At 37.6% G+C, this 23,236-nt stretch overlaps 1 pseudogene; it reads right to left on the bottom strand.

The window, feature by feature from the left end:
• Positions 1 to 444: 444 nt before the first annotated feature.
• Positions 445 to 23,236, bottom strand: part of LOC120189743 — a 53,496-nt pseudogene continuing 30,704 nt past the window's right edge.

The raw sequence follows: 23,236 nt of genomic DNA, 5'->3' as shown, positions 1-23,236 counted from the left end.
AGTGTCTACTAACATCATCGTTACTTTCAAATACTGACTCAATGACTTCATATAGTGAATGACCATTTGTCTAAGTACATATTTTAATATAATATTTAATAGGATATTTGAACTCATTATTTGTACTGTTATAGTATTTTTTTTGATATTTTAACATGGATTATCATCATCATCATCATTGAGATTAAGGGAACAAAAGTTGGGTGAAGTCAATGGGAACAAAGTTATGACCTCCCTACAATTACTAGTAGTAGGTTTACATAAACCAAACAAAAACAGTCCCTAAATCCATCATCTAAGACAGGCTATTTTGGTACATCAACATACGAGATATGCCTAAACTAAGAGTTTCAGGGAAACATTTTAGAACAACATGGTGATTACTGAAATGAACAAACTCAGTTGACCCAATGGGATGAAGACAACTTTGCTCATGCTTCTTTACTAATGTACAGGTGGTGTTGACTGAGGGTTTTGCCCATAGAACCGAATACCTGGTGGCCGATTAAATCCTCCTTTGGTTGGCTGCTGCTGAGGCTGAGATTGTGGCTGTTGCTGAGGCTGAGACTGTTGCGGTTGTGGAGGCTGTAGTGGCTGAGAAGCAGACCTACCTAAATTCATTGCTATATCCGGGGGAAGAGGAGGTGGCTGTGGCAGCGTGCGTGTTTGCTCCGTATCCATAGCAGACCATAAGGCATAGCTCCCATCATTATACCGGTTGACTGCATATATTGACTTGCTGAAGGATTTGCGGGTGAAAGGGAGAGAGGTGGAGCAGAAGCGAAGGGAGCTTGAATCTGGTTGCCTTGAGACATCGGTTGCATACCAGTCGACGGTGCAAGTGGCATGTTGTTCATGGCTTGCAGTTGCAGAGGGCTAAAATAAGTAGTGCTGGGGATGTCTGAATTGCTTGCATCCGATACAGGCACTGGCTTTTCAAGTTTGGGATGCTTTCGGGAGGAAACATCAATAATCCCGATGCAAACCCACCGGAATTTAATCTATCATTCATAGAGGCAGCCTTCTTCAGCAACGAGTGACGAAAGCACAGACGTAAGCATCTGAGCAGAAGATGTCGAAGCAGCAAGCTTAGCAGCTGCTACTGCTTTCTTGTTATCTTCTTCGGTCATTTTTGAAGGCGCAACAGAAATTACGGGTTGCTGAAGATGAGGTTGAGTGGAGTGCCAGACGGCTGAGCTGAAGGAAGGTTCTGTTCACCACAGTTACAGCCTCAACTGCCGGATGGCCACACAAGTGGGGTAAACTCAGCCTGTTTCTTAAAATTTTTCCTTGCTCGATCTGACCACGAGCAACCTGCAGATATCATCGCTTTCACTTCATTTTGAGAAAATAGCAAATGTTGTACAAGCTGCATTTATATCCAATGTCGTTAAGGTACACACTCCTAGTCATGCCTACCAAGCTGCTGTAATTTAACATCAAACTATGTTTAGTACCTCAACTATCACTTTTGTTCCGTTTTGGTCACCAAACTATTTTTATTTGAAAATCATACCTAACGTTCAATTTTGGTTTTATTTTGGTCACTCATCGTTAAAAAATTAACAGAAGTGCTGATATGGTATTATTTTATGGAAACACGTCAGCATTACCGTTAATTTTTTTAACAATGAGTGACCAAAACGAAACTAAACGTTAGGTATGCTTTTGAAACAAAATAGTTGGGTGACCAAAAAGGGAACAAAAGTGATAGAAACATGTAGTTTACCCTTCTTTTTAACTTCTATTTTTTTTCATTAAATATACATAAAAACTGGGACATCATCTAATTTCCTATTTCTCAATGTTTGAATATTCAACATAAAACATGGGACTTGGTTTTAGGAAAATTTATTAACACAAAATCCAACCAGTTTTATTCCCATCTAGCGACAGAAAATGTCTCCCAGTTGTTCGGCTTCAACAATAGCAAATACATCAAACTGTTATGGATTTTCTGCTTTAGAATATCTGAACAGACAAACCTATAGATTTAAAATCTTATTTGAGGCAAATTATCAACTCAAGAAATTTGTTGGCAAAATGAAATTCTTACCTATAGTTGAATACGAATACCCTCCAGCTTTGATTCCTGAAAGACTTTAAACTATTGAGTACAAAACGAGGACAAACATTTGTAAACTGTAATTTCCAACTCAAGAAGACATGATAGTAACGAAAGCATACTTGTTCCTGAAGTGCTTCTTTAAGCTGAAAAATCAAATCAGCCATGGTTGTTTCAAATTTTTCAAGTTGTTCAACACATTGTTGTAGAGCGTTTTCTTGTTGCTCTAGCTCATCTAGCAAGGCATTCTGATTCCCTGACCAAAATAAAACGCATGCACTAAGTGTTGTTGTTAAATGACATGAATTTTATTATCTTTCTCATATATCAAAAATGTAGGGAACTTACACTTAAACATACAAGCCGATACCTTATCTTAGGAAACTTTTAAACTAGGTAAGTGACTAATTCTCTTAATAAATACAATCCCTTAGAGTTAGGGATCCTAAATAATAAAAATATTTACAAATCCTACTTAATCTTCTTAATTTCGGAATCTAATCTCTGACATTCCCCTTCAAGTTGTGGCATGGATGTCTTACATCATCAGCTTGTCTGTTAACTTTTGAAAATACTTACTAGGTAGTCCCTTGGTAAGTATATCTGCAACTTGATCTCCAGTGGTCACATAGGGAGTACAGATTAGGCCACTATCAAGTTTTTCTTTTATGACATGTCTATCCACTTCAACATGCTTTGTTATGTAATGTTAAATTAGATTATGAGCAATATTGATTGACGACTTATTATCACAGTATAGCTTCATTGGTCTATTCCATTTGACCTTCAAGTCCTCTAAAATAATCTTCAGCAATAATAACTCATAAATTCCCAATGCCATAGCTTGAAATTCAGCTTCTGCACTGGATCTAGCAATCACGTTCTATTTCTAGATTCTCCAAGTAACTAAGTTTCCTCCAAAGAAAGTGTAATAGCCTGAGGTTAATCTTCTATCAATTATGGATCATGCATAGTCTGCATCGTGTATGCTTCCAGAGTTAAGTTCCCCTTCTTCTAAATAGAATTCCTTTGTCTGGTGTGCCTTTCAAGTACTGCAAAATTTGGACTACAACCTTTAGGTTTGATTCCTTAGGATTGTGCATGAATTGACTCACAACCCCAACAGCATATGCTATGTTTGGTCTGGTGTGTGCCAAATAGATAAGTCTTCCCATGAGTCTCTGAAATGAGCGTCTAACAACTGCCACATCATTCTCATTTGAGTTTCAAAGCTTGTGATTGACTTCTATAGGGGTTTCTATTGGTTTACATCCTAGTTTTCCAGTTTCCTTCAACAAGTCCAGAGTATACTTCTGCTGAGATATAAAAATTCCTTGTTGTGAGTGTGCCACCTCAATACCAAGTATTTTAATCTTCCAAGATCCTTCACTTCAAACTCTTTTATAAGACACCTTTTTAATCTACCAATTCCTTCAGAATTATTACATGTAGCAATTATATCACCTACATACACCAACAGTGCAGTTACTCCCCCTGAAGGAGAGTGTTTCACAAACAAAGTATGGTGACCTTGACTCTATTTGAAACCTTCTCTTAGAATTACTTTAGTAAACCTCCCAAACCAAGCTCTTGGGGATTGCTTTAGTCCATATAGAGCTTTCCTGAATCTACATATTGCCTTTCCAATTTAAAACTAAATCCAGGTGGAATATTCATGTACACTTCCTCTTCAAGGTCACCATGCAAGAAGGCATTTTTAATGTAAAACTGTTGTAATTTCCATCCCTGAATAACTGCTAAGGAATATAGGACCCTCACTGTGTTCATCTTTGCAACAAGGGAAAATGTTTCAAGATAGTCGATCTCATAGGTTTGGGAGTGCTCCTTTGCCACCAATCTTGCTTTGTACCTTTCTAGATAGACATCTAACTTATACTTGACAGTAAACACACATCTGCATCCCATTGTTTTCTTCCTTTCTGGCAGCTTCACTAAATCTCATGTCTTATTATTCTCTAGTGCCTCCATTTCTTCTTTCATAGTCTGTTTCCAGTTCTCATTTTCTAATGCCTTAAATAATGTTTTAGGAATAGTGATTTCATTTTGGTCAGTAAGGAAGGCTCTGTGATTGGGTGACATGTTTTTGTAGGTCATAAACAAATAAAAAGGGTGTTTGGTGGTGCATGCTCTTTTTCCTTTTCTAATAGTAATAGGAAATTCAAAATCAAAAGTAGATATAGTATTTGCAACATCATTTTGTTCAGAAAGAGTTTCATAATGTACCTCAAGCTGTATAGAAGGAGAAGTTGGAGAAGGGAATGATTGAATCTGCATAGGTGCCTTCTTCCTCGAATAGACCCTTAGGGGACAAGTAGTATCTTAAATATTGGGTTGTGGTGTATTAATGTTTAGTTGAGGAGTTTGAGGAGTATTAGGTCCTGACTAGGGAGAAAAATTGAGTCGATGAGGCTATGTAGGTTGTTTCTTTGCAGAATAGATATGTGTAAGAAGATCAATAAGGGTTTGAAATAAAAACAATTTTGCATCCTTATCTTCCTTAAATGATATCTCCCATGAAGACAAGGAACTGTAAAATAACTCTTTTTTCCATAAAAATGACATCATCAAAGGTGTAGTATTTCCTTGTAGGTGGGTGGTAGCACTTGTAGCCCTTTTGAGTGAAGGAATAGCCAATGAAGATTCATTTTAATGCCCTTGGATCAAGTTTACCTCGGTTTTGAAAATTGATGTCAACAAAAGCAGCACACCCAAATATCCTTAGTTTTAGGTTAAGAGATGGGCTAAAATTTAGAATGAATTTTGTAAGGGTTTGAAGGGGAATTTGGGTTTCAATAACTTTGGTGGGTAGATTGTTTAACATGTAAGTGGCAGTTAACACAACCTCTCCCTACTACCTTTTAGGGACCTTGTTTTGAAACAAAAGCGCTCTAGTTATGGCAACAAGATATCCATTATTTCTTTCTGGTACCCCATTTTATTGGGGAGTACTTACATATGAGGACTAATATATAATACCTTTTCTAAGAAATAAGGGGATAAGACTTGATTAAAGTAGTCACTGGCATTATCTGATCTAATTCGCTTTATTTCATCCCCAAACCGAGTCTTAATCATGATATAGAAGTTTTTAAAAGTATATGTAACATCTTACTTCTGTTTCATTAAGTAAATCGAAGTAACTCAAGTACAATCATCTATAGAAGACACAAACCATCTAGCTTCAGTTATGTTAGGAATAGTGCAAGGCCCCCAAACATCACTGTGAATAAGAGTAAATAGATTGTTGGTTCATTTATTACTTGCTGGGAAATATGAAAGTTTATGCTTTGTGAGTTCACAAACTTCACAATGAAATTCTTCAATATTTAAGGATTTACACAATGAGGGAAACATAGTTTTTAAGAGTCTTAAAGGTGGGTGTCCAAGGAGAAAATGATGTAGCCACATTTTGTCTTTATTGGTTGTAGATTTAGATAAAAAAAGACAATGGTTGGGAATTCAAAACTCTAGTTGGTCCACTAAGGTCCTTAAGGTAGTATAGGTTGTTTATTTCCCTAGCACGCCAATCATCCTCTTCGTTTCTTGCTCCTGAAAAATACATTGTGTAGGATGAAACAAAACACTACAACTAATATCTTTGATAAGCTTTAGAATATAAATAATGGTAGTAAATAGTTTTGGCACATGTAGGACATTTTTAAGCAATAGGGTTTTACTATTGGCAATATCTCCTTGGCCAGCAACCGTTACCATAGTACCATCTACAACTATGATTTTCTTGCTGCTAGGATAGGGTGTCTAGGTGAGGAATTTTAGTGAGGAATTAGTCATGTGGTATGTGGCTCCTGAGTCGATTACCTAGGAGTTTTATGTAGGCATATGGTTCGATGAATATAAGGCATTAGAATCTTGAGAAGATGAAGATGATATACACGAGAAAACCAAAATTGCATGTACCTGCAGAGGAAGGCTTCTCTAATGATTCCAGTAAAGTTTTCAATTTTTCTACTTCTTTATTGAACTCAACAAGTTGGTCTTATGGTTCCTTAGCCATCTGTTTGGTTATATAAGCTCTGTTTTGTCCTCTTGCTGATGTGAAATTCCTACTTGTTTATTAAGGCTTCTCATGTAACTCCCTATTTATTGTTCTTGTTGCTTTTGGTCTGCCTTTAATAGTCTGTTATTCCAGACGTGATGATCTTTCAGGAACAACCCTAGTAACCAAGAATGAACTCTCTACTTGATTGTTTTCAGCCATTATTGTGAAATAGGGTTTTCTAATAAAGGCAGTAAGTTCTTTATTCAAAGAAAAATTCCATATTAAGAGGATACATAGGATTTTTATACAAGTGAATTAGAGACCTAGATAAGATATGAGTCATATTTTCTACAAATTAGGAGAGTTTTAGAGATAAGTTAGGACACATAGATTGATTCAAACACTACTCACACTTCCCCTCAAGCTGGGGAGTAAATATTGTAAAGACCCAGCTTGGATGTAATTTCGTCAAATGTAATCCTTGGAAGTGCCTTGGTTAATACATCAACTAGCTGGTTTTGTGAAGAGACGTAGTTTAGTTTCATAGTTATGACATTTACTTTTTCTACAATGAAGTGTCTGTCGATCTTCACATGTTTTTTCAGTCGTAGTGTTCTGGATTCTTTGCAATGCTTTTTGCAGATTTGCTATCACTCTAAAGTTCAAAATAGTTGTTTTCTACATCTCTAGTTCAATTACGAGTCTTTGTAGCCAAATTTCTTCACACATCCCGAGTGATATCGCCCTATATTCTGCTTCTGTACTGCTCCTGAAGACCACTGATTGTTTCTTGCTTCTCTATGTCACTAGGTTTCCCCGCATAAATGAGCAATATCATGTGGTTAACCTTTTATCTGTTACTTCTGTAGCCCAGTTTGAATATGAGAAGATTTTAACTGTTCGATCTTCATGTTTTCTGAAAATCAACCCATGTCCTGGTGCCATCTTTAAATATCTTAAGATTCGATTAACTGCCTCCAAATATTCTTCTCTGGGATCATTCAAGTATTGACTAACAATGCTAATAGGAAAAGCAATGTCAGGTCTAGTTAGAGATAGATAAATGAGTTTACCAACTAGCCTTTGGTAATGTTCCTTGTTTACCGGGTTTCCATCTTTGTTTAATTTCAAGTTAACTTCTATAGAAGTTTTCAAGGGCTTGCAATTAGTCTTTCCAGTTTCAAAAATTAAGTCTAGAATATACTTTCTTTTATTTATGACAATTCCTTCTCGTGATCTCGCTACCTGCATGCCTAGGAAATATCTTAGAGTTCCCAAATCTTTGGTTTCAAACTCCTTTGCTAGTAATGGCTTCAACTTTTCGATTTCTACTAAGTCATCACCCGTGATGATGATATTGTCAACGTATACAATCAAGATTTACTTATTCTTATCAGGAGAAGTTTTTTGGAGTGTGATTAGATTGACATTGTTTGTAGTTGTCTTCTAACATTACCTTTGTGAATCTATCAAACCAAGCTCGAGGTGATTATTTTAGACCATATAAGCAACAACAACAACAACAACAAAACCCAATTCCCATATGTATGGGGTAAGGGGGAGGTAGGGTAGTAGGCTACCCCCAACGCCAGGTTGAGAGTAGCTTCCGTGGAAGACCTCCGGCAGTCAGAAAATTAAAAATTTAGATAAAATGCAATGCATGTATAAATAAATACATAAATACATAGCTAAACAGTATTCATATGCAGTCATTAAAATCATATGTGCGTCTGTAACGGGAATTAATCCCTGCATAATAATCCCTGCGAAAGAATCTCTCATTAATTTACATACTCGATTATTTCCAGAATGAATTCCTGGTAGAACTTGTATATAGACTTATTCTTCAATATTGCCATTGAGAAATTCATTTTTATGTCTAGTTGGTGAAGTCTCCAATCTTTGTTCACCTCTTATGATAATAGAACTCGAACAGTGTTGAGTTTTGCAATTGGAGCAAAGGTCCCCTGATAGTCAACTCCATAAGTCTGAGTGAACCCTTTTTCCACAAGTCTAGCCTTATATCTCTCAATTTTTCCATCTACCTTGAATTTCACAGTAAAGACCCATTTGCAGCCGATTGGTTTCTTATCTTTAGGTAGATCAATGATGACCCAAGTTTTGTTGTTTTCTAGAGCTGAAATTTCTTCTTTAACTGCCTTCTTCCACTAAGGACTTTTTAATGTATCCTCTATGGTCTCTGGAATGTGAATATAATCAAACTGAGATGTGAAAGTCTTAAAACCATATATTAGTTTCCCATAAGCAACAAATTTACTAATAGGATGAGTTGTACATCTTCTAACTCTCTTTCTTTGAGTAATTGGCAACTCACTAGTATCAATTACCATATCCAACTTACTTTGGTCACCATCTCCTCTATCTGTCAATGGATTTAAACCCGGTTCTAGCTCTTGACAATGCATTGGTTGCGGTGTGGAAGGTAGGGCTTGTTTGGCTCGTATTTTGTAGGTTTGAATATCAATATATGGACTGGGTGTTTCATAAGAGTCAGTGGGATTAATGGATTGGTTTTCATTATCAGATGTGGTGGTGTTAAGAGGTTGTGGAATTGTATTTTTTTTAATAGAAGATGGACTGATCGGTAACTCAGTAATAATCGATAAAAATTGAAATTTAGACTCACTCTCCCCCTGGATTTCTGTTTTTGAGAAGAACGGTTTATGCTCTTGAAAATTGATAACCATAGAAGTGAAGAACCATTTTGTAGAAGGAGAGCAACAACAATAACCTTTATGAAGGGATGAATAACCAACAAAGTCACACTGAATTGTTAAAGGATCAAGTTTAGATTTATGAGGATTATGGTTATGGACAAAGGCAGTACAACCAAAGACACGAATAGGAACAAAAGAGGTAAATTTAAAATGAGGGAATTTGGTGGAAAAGATATCCCAGGGACACTTAAAGGCAAGAATCTTACTAGGAAGATGATTGATTAGAAAAATAGTTGTTAAGAGAGCCTCACCCCAAAGGTAGTTTGGAATATTAGAAGAAAAAAAGAGTACTCAGGTTACCTAAAAAAGATGACGATTTTACGCTTGGCGACCGCATTTTGTTGTGGAGTGTTGACACAGAAAGTGAGGTGGACTATTTAGTTTTCGTGGAAGAGAGATCCCAACGAATGAGAGAGGTATTCCCCACCATTATTAGATTTAAGGATGCCAATGGAACTTTGGAACTATTTTCAACCATTTTTTGGAAGCATTTTAAAGATGGTACAAGACTCAGACTTGTCCTTAATAAGAAAGGTCTAAGAGGTACGAGAGTGGTCGTCAATAAAAGTAATAAAGCAATGAATTCCATGTAATCTCGAAACCCGTAAAGGTCCCCAAATGTCACTTTGAATTAAGGAAAAAGGTTTAGATGAGCGAGGGATAAGGAGGATAAGAGCTACGAATGTGCTTTGCAATAGAGCAAGTGTCACAAGAAAATGATGCAAGATTTTTATTAATAAATAATTTGAGAAACAATTTTGCAATATAAGGAAAACTTGGGTGACCTATCCTAAAATACCATAAAACATTGTCGGCAGCCATATTTGAAGGAGAAACTGAAAAAAGTAAGAGATAAATGGTGTAGGTGAGCGGTTGGGAACGAGAAGAGAATGAGGAGTTTCAAGGATGTAGAGTTCACCACGACGGCTGACATTATAATCACCATCCCCGAGGTCAAATATTGAAATTCACAAAAATCACGAGTAAAATAAGAAGTAAAACCCAAATCGGTAGATAATTTACTAATCGAAAGAAGCTTGCAAGTCAAACTTGGAACAAAGAGAATATTAGACATAAGAATGCAACTATTAATGCAAACCGAGACACTTCCCTTAACTGGAGATAGGGAGCCATCATTAGTACGAACACTGCATGAGACACCATTTTTGTGAAATGTTGAAAATAAAATAAAGTTTCCCGTCATCACTTGTCCCGGAATCAACAATCCAAGAGAAACACCCGGGTGAAAGGGATACGAAGGCTAAAGGAGAACTACCTTCTCTAACAGTGTAGACAGACTTGGACTCAGTAGCATGAGAAATCTGTAAATGACCAAACATCTAGATCATCCAACTGTTGACGAGAAAAGGAACCACTTGTCTGCGATTTACGACTGCTAAATATGATCGCGAAATATGTGCAAGCATACACAATCGAACAATTAATACAATGATGAGTGAGTATCGTATCCACAGGAATTGGAGGAAATTTATAAGTTTAATCACATCAAAGAACTACTATGGGAATAAAAATAAATTGAGTTTAGTGGAATCAATTGAAAATATAAAGACAAAACGAAATGTAAACACTGGATTTGAATAAAATAACTTAACAATTCTCACACGAAAAACTACTATGGGAATGAATGATAGAAGTCACTTAGGAAACTTATATCTAACTTCTCAGGATGGTCTTACTTATATGCCTTACTTGCCTGTCAGAGTTTACAAAGGTGTCTTATGATATCTTTAGTCAAGGGACTCAACAGGTTGAGGTTGCCATGATAATACCTCTCGGCGTTAGCAGGTGCAGGGATCCTATTGGTTCAGATCAATAGAATATGTCACGATAATACCACTCAGCGTCAGCACTAGCATCTAACCTCTCGACCGAGCACTACTCCTTTTAGTCGATTGAAATCCTAGCTTATGTCTAAGGTTGGATTAGGTTTAGTTACTATCTAGAACCCCCTTGCTTATGTGGATCCTCATAATTTTCTCTCAAACACTAAAGATATACTACTTAGTCATTCTCTTGAACACTAAGCATTCTCCTAAAGAACGAAAAATCTCATAGCTCCTACAACCTTAAGGTATTAAGCATCATAAGCAAAGCAAATAACAACATACAAAAACAACCATTCATTAAAATAAAAATTAAGTATCCATAATGAACTCCCAAGAATTAATGCTAGTTCATAGTGGGGTTCGAACATTCCAAGCAACAAATCATGAAGTTCATTTGATCCATACAACCCAAATATAATAAGTGATACAAACAGTAAAGGAATGGAGGAAAAGCATTCGACATGCACTGTCGGAGCTCCCTTCGGCAACCATGAACTGCCCTAGCTCACTAGCTCCTCTCGGACGCCTAGCTCGTCACTCTCTCTAGCTTGTTAATGGAAGAATGCCAGGGTAAAAATGATAGATGGGAAAAAGGAGATACCTTTTCTCTTTTGAAATTAAGCTCTAATGGCGTATGTAGGTAGTCTCTAAGTCTGGTGGCTTTATCTCCTATTTATAGTTGGAAATAAACCTAGGATTTGTGTTAAAATTCCTAGGATAACCCGAGCTAATTTCCTTCACGTGAGGGGTTCTGCAAAGGTGGCAATGGTCATCTCCTGGGTAGCTGACCGTGGTCCATTCTGAGAGGCTTGCATCTGGGCGTATGTGCAGATAGGATCAGCCGACCCAGGTGGCAGATGTTCCCTCCTAGGTGTATGACAGCTGAAGGCACATGAAGACAGGACAACTGGCTCTTAAAAATATCTTCCTTTTTTTCGCTTCTGAAATGACGTCCGAGTTGACATTTGCATTTTGCTCAGCATTCCCAATGTCACGAAAATTCTCCTTTCTTATCCTTGCTCCAAATCCCGCACTTTATCAAACAAAACACCTTCACCATAACGCAACATTGTTTTCAACACAAAATGCTACGACAAAATATATTTCCACCAAATGCAACTATATGCTCCTAAATGCATCTATATAATCCTGTAAGAGCTCTTAGACAGCCAATAACTTAAGTCAAAAGGCCTTAAATATAGACTTTTTACGGAGTTATCATACCCCCAAACTTAAGCTATTGCTTATCCTCAAGCAATGGATAGTAATAAGCAAAATAAAAATACCATGGCAAGTTCAGGTTCAAGATAGTCGTAAAGGATTGAATTTCAACCCTTAAAATAGTTATCTTCAATATGCTAGACTGGTTTGAGAAATCAAGTATTGTTCTCTAGGGTCAGATTCTTTGTGTGTGTGTGTGATTGTATCAAGTCCATGCTTAACAAATCTAAAAAGTTTCTAAGCAAGCTCTATTGTTTTTCCACGACATTTACAAGTTTACTCCCACATTGTTTTCTTATTCTTTCTTTTTTTAACACTGATATGAGGGGAGTCCGCTCATCACACCAACCATCCCGCACTCTAAGTGAAAAGGAGCATACCTTTCACCCCGAGCTAGTCAGTTAGAGTCATCACATGACTACTTTCATTCACTCATTTGTCGTGGTTGTCATTTATTTAAATGCAGTATCCAAGCAATGTCATGGCATAGCAGAGTGTCCCTCTACAGTTATGCCGAAGCATTTATTCACAATTTTTTTCATCATTTTCATTTTTTCATTTTTTTGAACATGTGGGGTTTTCATCATACGAGGATATTATCAAAGTTTTATGTTAAGACAAGCAAGAGTTCTCTTATAAAAGATTTCTAAGTTTCTTAATCATGGAAAACATACAATCGTGCATCAAAAAGTTACAAAGAAGCAAGTCCTAGAGTTGGTTCTATCATTATCAACAGTCATGTTCATTCAATTCTAGCCATAAAGAGTTCATCATCATCGGGCATCATTAATTTATTCCAAAAAACTAATTCGAACACTTACTAATGTCATGGCATATTCATTATACTAATAGTATCACGCAATGACTTGAGAACCCTACCTCCCCAAAACTTGAGAGAAGCATTGTCCTCAATGCTAAATAAAAACTAAGTTAAAACTATACTACATGCTATGCAATGCAATGCAATGAAAGATACCTTAAGTATTTATGGTGGTGTTTAGGCTACCGTGCAACGCGGGCACTTGTACAATGGTGTGGGGTTAGAGTGTTCAGAATCTAATGGTGGTTTAGTAGGAGGTCCCAAGGCCTTTAGGGATCGGGGTGAATTTAGGCTCCTCACGTTGAACCGCCTTCTTCAAACGATGTCGACTCTGTCACAGAGGGATTTATTGTGGCATTTATGATTATGCTCTTAGTCATACGATTCTCACATGCCTTCTGCGTGGGTCCATAAAATTCAAAATACTTAATTAACTAAGAAATAACCGAAGATAAAGTAAAAAAAATAAAATAAAAATTTATTTATGCACACGAGTAAATCCGATATGTCATGACATCTTCAAAATGCTCTGCAATTTCGACATCATGCAAGAATAGTGCCGATTTGTCACGCAAGGGCGGAGTTCCTTGATAAGCCTTTAAATGTTGACCGTTAACTTTGAAAATGGTCTTATCATCTATATTCTTGATATCAACAGTGCCATGAGAGTAGACACACTGTACTTTAAAGGATCTGAACCATCGTGACTTTAGTTTGTCGGGAAAGAGCTTCAGCCTCGAGTTGAAAAAAGAGCACACACTGGTCAATATGAAAATGCCTTGGTAAAATCATTCGATCATGCCATTTCTTGGTTTTATCTTTGTAGAGCTTGTAATTTTCATATGCTTGTGCTCTAAATTCTTCTATTTTATTCAGATCGAGTAATCGTTGCTCCCCAACTAGTTTCACATCGAAATTAAGCTTCTTGATAGCTCAATATGCCTTATGCTCTAACTCCACATATAGGTGGAATGCTTTTCCATATACCATCTTGAAAAGTGACAGTCCCAATGGAATTTTAAATGTCGATCGATAAGACCAAAGTGCTTAGTTAAGCTTTAGGGACCAGCCCTTCCTTTTAGGATTCACCAAATTCTTCAGGATTTGCTTAATCTCTCGGTTGGACACTTCAGCTTGCCCATTGGTTTGTCGGTGATATGCCGTGGTAATTTTTTTTGTACTCTATATCTTTGTAATGACCTGACAATTAGCTTGTTATCAAAATAAGTTCCTTCGTCATTGATGATGGCTCTAGGTGCTCCAAATCGGGTGAAGATGTTATTGTTAAGGAACTTGATCACTGTTCTAGAGTCATTCCTTGGTGTTGCAATTGCTTTAACCCACTTAGATACATAGTCTACAACAAGCAAGATGAGCAAGTCTCCAAAGGAAGATGGGAACGGTCCCATGAAGTCAATTCCCCACACGTTAAAGAGCTCAATCTCCAGAATATTTTGTAATGACTTTCATATCGCCTAGAAATGTTCCCAGTGCGTTGGCTTCTATCACACGATTTGAAAAACTCATGTGTATCCTTGAAAAGTAAAGGCCAATAAAAACCTGATTAGAGGACCTTAGCAACAGTCCTCACACCTCTGAAATGGCCTCCACAGGGGGCTGTGTGACAATGATGTAGAATGCTCTTTACTCCTCCTTAGGGACACAATGTCAAATTATTGGATCGACACATTGTTTGAATAACTATGGTTTTTCCCAAAAGTAGAACTTGGCATTATGCTTGAACTTATTCTTGCCCTGGTTGTTCATTTCAGAAGGCAAAATACTACTAATAAGAAAGTTGACTATGTCAGCATACCCCATAATTATCGTGGCATTTAAAATTTTCTCATCAGGGAATTCTTCTAGAATATCTAAAATGTCATGGCATTCAGAATTGTTCTTAACTCTAGATAAATGATATGTAATTTGGTTCTGAGTACCTTTTCTATATATTACTTCTAAGTCAAATTCTTGCAATAGTAAATCCACCTAATGAGTCTAGGCGTGGCATCTTTCTTGTTCACTAAGTATTTTACAGCCAAGTGATCAGTGCGAACAATAACTTTGGTGCATATCAAGTATGACCTAAACTTGTCAAATAAAAATACCACGACAGGTAATTCCTTCTCAGTTGTTGTTTAATTCATTTGTGATTCATTCAAGGTATGACTAGCATAATATATATCATGGAAAATTTTACCTCGGCCTTGCCCAAGCACAGCCCCACAAAAAAATCGCTCGCATCTCACGTTAGTTCAAATGGTGACATCCAATCAGGGGAACCACGATGGGTCCGGAGATAAGTCTTTGTTTTAGCTCGGTGAATGTGCCATGGAAATTTTTATCGAACACGAAGGGTTGATTTTGTTGAAGTAGTGCACATAAGGGCTTTGATATCATGAAGAAGTCCTTGATGAATCTTCTAAAGAACCCAACATGTCCATTGAAACTCCTAATTCCCTTGATAGATGTTGGTGGGGGTAACTTCTCAATCACTTTGATTTTGAATTTTTCCCTTTCAATGCCCTTATAAGAGATCTTATAGCCCAGTATAATGCATTTGGTCACCATAAAGTGGCACATTTCCCAATTCAGCAAGAGGTCGGCCTCCTCACATCGCTTGAGTACCTTGGCCAAATTGTCGAGGCATTTTTAAAAGTCATCTCTAGAAACAGATAAGTCATCCATAAAGATTTCTAGAAAGTCCTCAACCATGTCAAAAAAGATAGCTTGCATGCAGCGTTGAAAAGTTACCCGGGCATTACAGAGTCCAAAAGGCATCCACCGGAAAGCATAAGTGCCATAAGGACATGTAAACGTAGTGTTCTCCTGATCCTCTAGTGTGATGAAAATTTGATTGTACCCCGAATATCCGTCCAAGAAGCAGTAAAATACCTTACCTACCAATCAATCCAGCATTTTATCGTTGAAGGGAAAAGGGAAGTGGTCCTTCTTGGTGGCCTTGTTTAGCTTGTGATAGTCCATGCATATCCACCACCCGGTGACAATACGTGTTGGTAACAACTCATTGTTCTCGATAGTCACTTCAGTCTTGCCTCCCTTCTTTGGCACACATTAGATAAGACTAACCAGTGAACTATTAGATATGGGGTAAATCACTCCAGCATAAAGACATTTAAGGATTTCTTTCATCACGACTTTCTTCATGATTGGGTTTAATCTTCTTTGCGGCTCTATGGATTTTCCATGCCATTCTTCCAGTAGGATCTTGTGTATGCAAGTAGTGGGACTTATCCCCTTTAGATCTGCTATAGTCCATCCTAATTCCTTTTTGTGCTGTGATAAAAAACTTAACCAACTACATTCTTGGTTAGGGGTAAGGACAGAGGAAATAATAACAGGTAAAGTTTCATTACTACCCAAATAAGCATATTTAAAATGTTATGGCAAATTCTTTAACTCTAGGGTAGGTACATGCTGTATCGAGGGCTTAGGAGGAACAAACTCATTAAATCAATAGGTTCAAATCATGTATCTGGGCTAGCTATGAGAAAGATAGCATGTTGCACCTCCAAAGAAAAGTCATTGAGCTCATCGACACTTTCTTCTTCAATAAGACTCATAATTTTCCTACTGAATGAAATTATCATGGAAAAATTGATCAGCTTCTCATACTATTAATGAATCCACTTCAAAAATTATCTGACATTCTTCAGACTCATCCATGTACTTGAGTGTACAGAAAACATTAACAATGACACATTGGTCGGCCACTCTCATGGTGAGTTCACCCTTTTCACAGTCGATAAGAAGAAGCCCAATAGCTAGGAAAGGTCTCCTTAAGATTATGGGTGACGTGGAATCAACCTCACAATCAAGTATAAGGAAGTCTACTGGAAATACAAATTTTCCCACCTTTAAAATGACATTCTCGACTCACCCTTCGGGACGAACATGGGAGCGGTCGGCTAGTTGCAAGATAACAGAGGTGAGTCTTGTATTTTTTATTCAAAGCTTCACAAAGATTGACTTAGGCATTAAGTTCACGCTTGAGACAAGGTCACATAGTGCAATCCCAACATAATTTTCTCATATCGAACATGGAATGATAAAGCTGCCTGGATCTTATCGCTTTGGCGGCAGCTTGCTTAAGGAAGAGCAATATGCTTTTGCCATGGAAACAGTCTCATATTTCTCATTTTTTTTTCTTTTCTTGGTAACAATCTCTTTGATAAATTTAGCATATGCCAGCATTTGTTCTATAGCTTTAAGAAAATGAACATTGAGGTGGATTTGGTCCAGAATGTCGACAAACTTCTTGAATTGAATATCATCATTATTCCTTCTTTAGTCTTTGTGGGAAAGGAGGTGGGGGTCTGACTTCCTCTAATGACGTGATGGGAACAACATTTATCATGGCATTTTTGTTTGCTCCCTCAGTTGCTTCATTAGATTAACCTTCATCCTTATCCTCCTCTACTTATGTCTCTTCAGACATTTCACTCTTAGCTTGCACGGTTACAGGGGGTAAATCATTAGTCTTTCTTCCCCTAATTTTTTCTTGTACATTTATTTGGGTGCCACTTCGTAGAGTGAGTTCACTACATTGTTCCTTGCCATGAGGTTTAGTGAATTAAGTGTCACTTAGTAGAGAATTGGTTGACGTTCTTGTAATATTGTAGCAATTTGACAACCTGATCCTCTAGCGCCCTCAGAGATGAGTTGTGGCTTTGAAGCAAAGCTCCTTGGTTTTTTTATTGAGGTCACATGGTCTTCATGATTTCTATAAAACCTTGCATTGTGGCCTCCAAAGAACTTATGTTGTATGAAGATAACACTCCCCTATTATAAGTATGACATGGCATATTCGTTTGAAAACCCTAGGAGTCATTTAAATTCTGCTTCCTAGCGAGCTGACTAACATTAATGGTTCCTTGGTTTCCCCATGAGAAGTTTGGATGTTGACGCCCTCCAAGATTATAGATGTTAGAATAGAGGTTGTTGTTTCCTTAATTATAGTTTCCTACATAGTTGATGGATTCCTAATTGGTCAGGCACTCGCTCTCGTGGTGATTGCCATGCAATAATAAACATGATGAATTGGTTGCCTTCACTTCCCTCACTCTTTGCAAATTCTTCAACATATTGGTGATAACAACAAGTTGGGGGGACACAGAATCCTTAGTATCTAACTTGAATGCCCCATATGCTCTTCGTCCAATTCCAAGCCTTGTAGATGGAACTGATAATCATTGTTGGCAATCCTGTCTAGAATGTTGAATGCCTCTACAAGTGATTTATCGAGCAATGTCCTATTTGCTGAGGCATCTAGCATCATTCTCGTAGGTGCATTTACTCCATTGTAGAACATTACTACTTGAGTCCAATCTTGAAAACCATGATTCGACCATTTATGAGCAATCCTTTATACCGATCCTAACATTCATACACTGATTCGTCATCAGCTTGAAGAAAAGAAGTGACGTCATTCCTTAGTTGAGTGTTCATGTTCGGTGGATTATAACGAAATAAAAAACTTTTGCACAGATCAGTCTAAGACTACATCGAACCTGTTAGAACACTAATTAATCAAGCCCTTGCCCGGTCACGCAGAGAATATGGAAATAAATTTAACTTTAATACATCTTCGTGTACTCTTTGTTGTCTAAAAGAATCACTCACCTACAAGAAGTTACAGATATGTTATATGGCATCTTCATTTGGCATGCCCCTAAACTGTCCTATGGAATTTAGCATATTGAACATGAAAGATTTGAGCTCAAAATTGACTTCATGAATCTTGGGTTGCCACAATTCCTAGATTTAGGTCGTCCAAGATAGGATTTAAGTGATCACGAATGCACGAGGTCTGGCTTCATTTCCAGCATTCGAAATTACCTCGACATTCTGATCTTCCTCTTGGCCAATACCTTGATTTCCAATTTGATACATGTTTGTGTGTTGAGCACGTCTTATTTGCCTAAACAACTTCTCAATCTCAGGTTCAATTGGTTCTAATGACTCATTAAAGTGTCTTCTGGTCATACACCAAGAAAAAAATGAAAGATACAAGGAAAATAACAAGTTAAACTATAAAAAAATAAAGAAGTAAAATAAAAATGCTATGACAAAACAAATTAACTTCCAGTTGCTAATCCCTGACAATGACGACAAAAACTTATCTGTGATTTATGACTACTAAATATGGTCGTAAAATATGTACAAGTATACACAATCGAACAAGTAATATAGTGATGAGTGAGTATCGTATCCATAGGGATTGGAGGAAATCTATAAGTTTAATCACAGCAAAGAACTACTTCTCCTAGGTATAGTTAGTGATGGTATGTACAAATGAGAATGCTGAGGCAAAATAAAATGGATGTTGGTGGGAGTGAAATGATAGTGCAATGTGAGAGCAAACATGGATGTCGTGGCAAAATGAATGGAAATGTCTTAACAAAATAAATTGAGTGTAGAGGAATCAATTGAAAATGTAAAGGCAAAACGAAATGTAAACACTGGATTTGAATAAATTAACTTTAGAATCCTCACACAACAAGCTATTATGGGAATGAATGATAGGAGTTACTTAGGAAACTTAAGTCTAACTTCTAAAGATGGTCTTACTTCTATGTCTTACCTACCCGACAAAGTTTACAAAGGTTCCCTATGTTATCTCTAGTCAAGGGACTCGACAGGTAGAGGATGCCATGGCAATACCTCTCGATGTTAGCAGGTGCAGGGATCCTATTGGCTTAGATCAACATAATATGTCATGGTAATACCACTCAGCGTCAACACTAGCATCTAACCTCTCAACCGAGCACTACTCCTTTTAGTCAATTGAAATCATAGCCTTATGTCTAAGGTTGGATTAGGTCTAGTTACAATCTAGAACCCCTTGCTTATGTGGATCCTCCCTAGTTTCTCTCGAATAATAAAGATATGCTACTTAGCTATTCTCTCAAACACTATGCATTATCCTAAAGAATGGCTACTCTCATAGCTACTACAACCTTAAGGCATTAAGCATCATATGTAAAACAAATAACAGCATACTAAAACAACAATCTATTAAAATAAAACTTAAGTATCCATAATGAACTCCCACGAAATAAGGCTAGTTCATGGTGGGGTTCGAACATTCTAAGCAACAAAGCATGAAGTTCATTCGATCTATACAACCTAAATATAATAAGTGATACAAAAAGTAAAGGGATGGAGGAAAAGCCTTCGATGTTCACTGCCGGAGCTCCCCTCGACCACCACGAACTGCCCTAGCTCGCTAGCTCCTCTTGGGCGCCTAGCTCACCACTCCCTCTAGCTTATTAATGGATAAATGCAACAGCAAAAATGATTGATGAGAAAAATGAGTGACTTTTTCTCTTTTGAAATTAAGCTTAAACGGCGTGTGTAGGTAGTCTCTAAGTCTGGTGGCTTCATCTTCTATTTATAGTGGGGAATAAACCTAGTAAATTGTGTTAAAATTCCTAGGATACCACAAGTTGGTTTTCTTCACGTGAGGGGTGCTGCAGAGGTGGCAATGGTCCCATCCTGGGAAGCTGTTAGTTGTCCATTTTGGGAGACTTGCAGTTGGGCGTACGTGCAGACAGGATCAGCCAACCCAGGTGGCAGATGTTCCCTCATAGGTGTCTGGAAACTAAAGACACATGAAGACAGAGACAATTGCCTCTTAAAAATATATTTTTTTTTATCTTTTTCGCTTTCGAAATGTAGTCCGAGTTGGCATTTGCATTCTGTTCAACATTCCCAGCATGTCACGACAAATCTCCTTGCTTATCATTACTCCCAAATCCTGCACATCATCAAGCAAAACACCTTCCCCATAACGCAACACTATTTTCAACATAAAATGCCACAACAAAATATATTTCCCCCAAATACAACTATATGCTCCTAAATGCATCTATATGATTCTATATGAGCTTTTAGACATTCAATAACTTAAGTGAAAAGGCCCTAAATATGGCCTTTTTACGGAGTTATCATCGCCTTCCAATGTCGTTATAGTAGAGTTACCGTGAGATGGATGTGAGGATGATTTTGATGGAGTCCAGTTAGACGGAGGGCCATGGATCTTCTAGTATTTATCACGAACATAACTAGGTTTCTGGAAGTGATCACACCAGGGATGACCTTTCTTGACACGGGTGTCACCGGATGAATGGTTATTTAAGGTAGAACTTTCAACAGGTGGAGAAAGCATTAGAGAGCGACGATATTCTTCAAAGTGAACTTTAGAGAAAACCTTATGAAGAGAAAAAAGAGGCATGATGCCCAAAATTTGGCCATATACATCATCAAGAAAGACGGACAACCCCAACAGGAATTGAAAAATATGTCATTTTCAAGCAGCCATTTGTAGAGTTCGACATCTGCACCGATTTTCCAAGAAGGAGACTGAAATAGATCAATTTGCTACCATAAGAGAGACAACTAAGTGAAGTATTCTATAACAATGATATCGCCCTGCTTCAAGTCGTTAATCTGGCATTCAATGGCAAACAGAGCAGACGAGTTTTTCTAATTACAGTTCGTGTCCCTGACAACATTCCAAATTTTTGAGGTGATGATGCGGAGCTTGAAATTCGTGCTAATTTCAGGCATTATAGAGTTGAGGAGCCAAGACATAATCATGGTGTTCTCGGTGAGCCAAGTGTATTAGGGGTCGGAGGGATTAGGGACTAGGATATTATCAGAGAGATATTGTTGTTTCCGACGACTGGTGATGAACAGATGCGCATATTGAAGCCAGGCAATGTAATTCTCACTATTTTGAATGTGACAAGTAACGAACGAGTAAACTGAGTTGGAATGAGTCAGATGGACAATGGAAGTTTCAACATCGGGTGGTAGGTTGGACGATGACTAATATGCCATGACTGCCAAGAAAGAGGAATTGCGGGATTGGGATATGGTGCGAGCTAGCAAGGAACACTGCTATAAGTGACATTAAGAGACTTAAGGAGATCGGTGCTATGATGAGTGTTGTATGGGTTGTGCGGCGATGAGACAGGGCTGGCAGGATAATTACCAAACAGCGATAGAAGTAGATGAGTCTTGTTGAATGGTCGTAATAAACGAAGTGTGTTGCCACTGTGATGAGGATAGCGCTGTAAGGGAGACACCGCGATGAAGAAAACTTATCTGATTGGGAAGTGTTGCCCTGGCGGCATGACGAGTAGTACATTAAGGAGAATAGTACTGTGAGGAGAGCGGCACTACGAGAAAAGTAATGTTGCGATAGAATTTTCGCAGCAAGGAGGTCAATTTTTTGATGTTCAGGGATTCAAATTACGGTCATGGTCTCATTTTCAATCATGTCCCATTTACCGCGATTGTGACCATAGTGGGCACTATTATGGGTATATCAGAAGGCAGTGCTACCGCTATTTCGCGGGTGCTATCGCGCTCGCATACCACTATTTAAAACCCTGGTGATGGGAATTTCACGATGGGGATTTTTATGGTCGAGAGAGCGGCTGTGCAAGTAAAGCACATTGCTGGTTAAATTTCTATCAAATGACGGCAGCAACAAAGCTTGGATTGATGGCAGCGACTGATACCATGTGAAATATGGTTTTTTGATGAAGGCAGTAAGTTCTTTATTCAAAGAAAAATTCCATCTTACACAAGATGATAGATAGGATTTTTATACACATGAATTAGAGACCTAGATAAAATATGAGTCATATTTTCTATAAATTAGGAGATAGTTTTATAGATAAGTTAGGACACAGAGTTTGATTCAAACACTACTTACAACCATCCCTCCTCTTCTTCCTTCCTTATCATGAATGTTGGCAATAGTCCCATTCAGTGAGAGTAGATCTTCCGTTCCTAGGATCTGAATTATCACTGCATCAAACTCTATATTTAGTCCAGTAAGAAAATCATAAATCCTATCCTTTTCGACAAACCTCTTTAGAATTGATGCATCCTCATTGCATCTCATTTGGATGCATTGACAGTGGTCCATTTTCTGCTACAGATTCTACAGTAGATTAGATTATTCTGTAATTGATTTGCTTCCCTGTTTGGTGGCTATAGTCTTGCTTTTGATTTCATAAATCTAGGCAGCATCTCAAACCTTCGAATAAGTTTGTTTTACAACCTCCCATATCTCGTGGGTTGTCCTAAGAAATATGCATATATCATTAATATCAGGCACCACTGAATTTCATAACCAAGACATAACTAATGAGTCTTGTTCAACCCAAGCCTCAAATCTAATATCTCATTCCTAATGACCCGTTCTAATGAGATGACTGAGCTTACCTTTTCCCTTTAGGAATGTTCGAACCAATTGGGACCACTTAAGGTAGTTCTTACCATTCAATCTATCGGAAGCTTGTATGTATTATAAGTCACTCATTTAGTTTGAGTGATTTCTTTCACTCATTGTGTCTCTATGAGCAGTTTCAGTATTGTTATAATCATCCACATCACCTATATTTACTAAACAGGTACCATACTCACTTATGAGAGGATAAGAACTAAGAAAAAACTACTCAATACGAAAATCAGGACCCTAAAAAA

The sequence above is a fragment of the Hibiscus syriacus genome, unplaced genomic scaffold, assembly GCF_006381635.1.
Source record: "Hibiscus syriacus cultivar Baekdansim isolate YM2019G1 unplaced genomic scaffold, ASM638163v2 tig00116959_pilon, whole genome shotgun sequence".
Classification (NCBI taxonomy): Eukaryota; Viridiplantae; Streptophyta; class Magnoliopsida; order Malvales; family Malvaceae; genus Hibiscus; species Hibiscus syriacus.
This window is presented reverse-complemented; position numbering and strand designations above follow the sequence as displayed.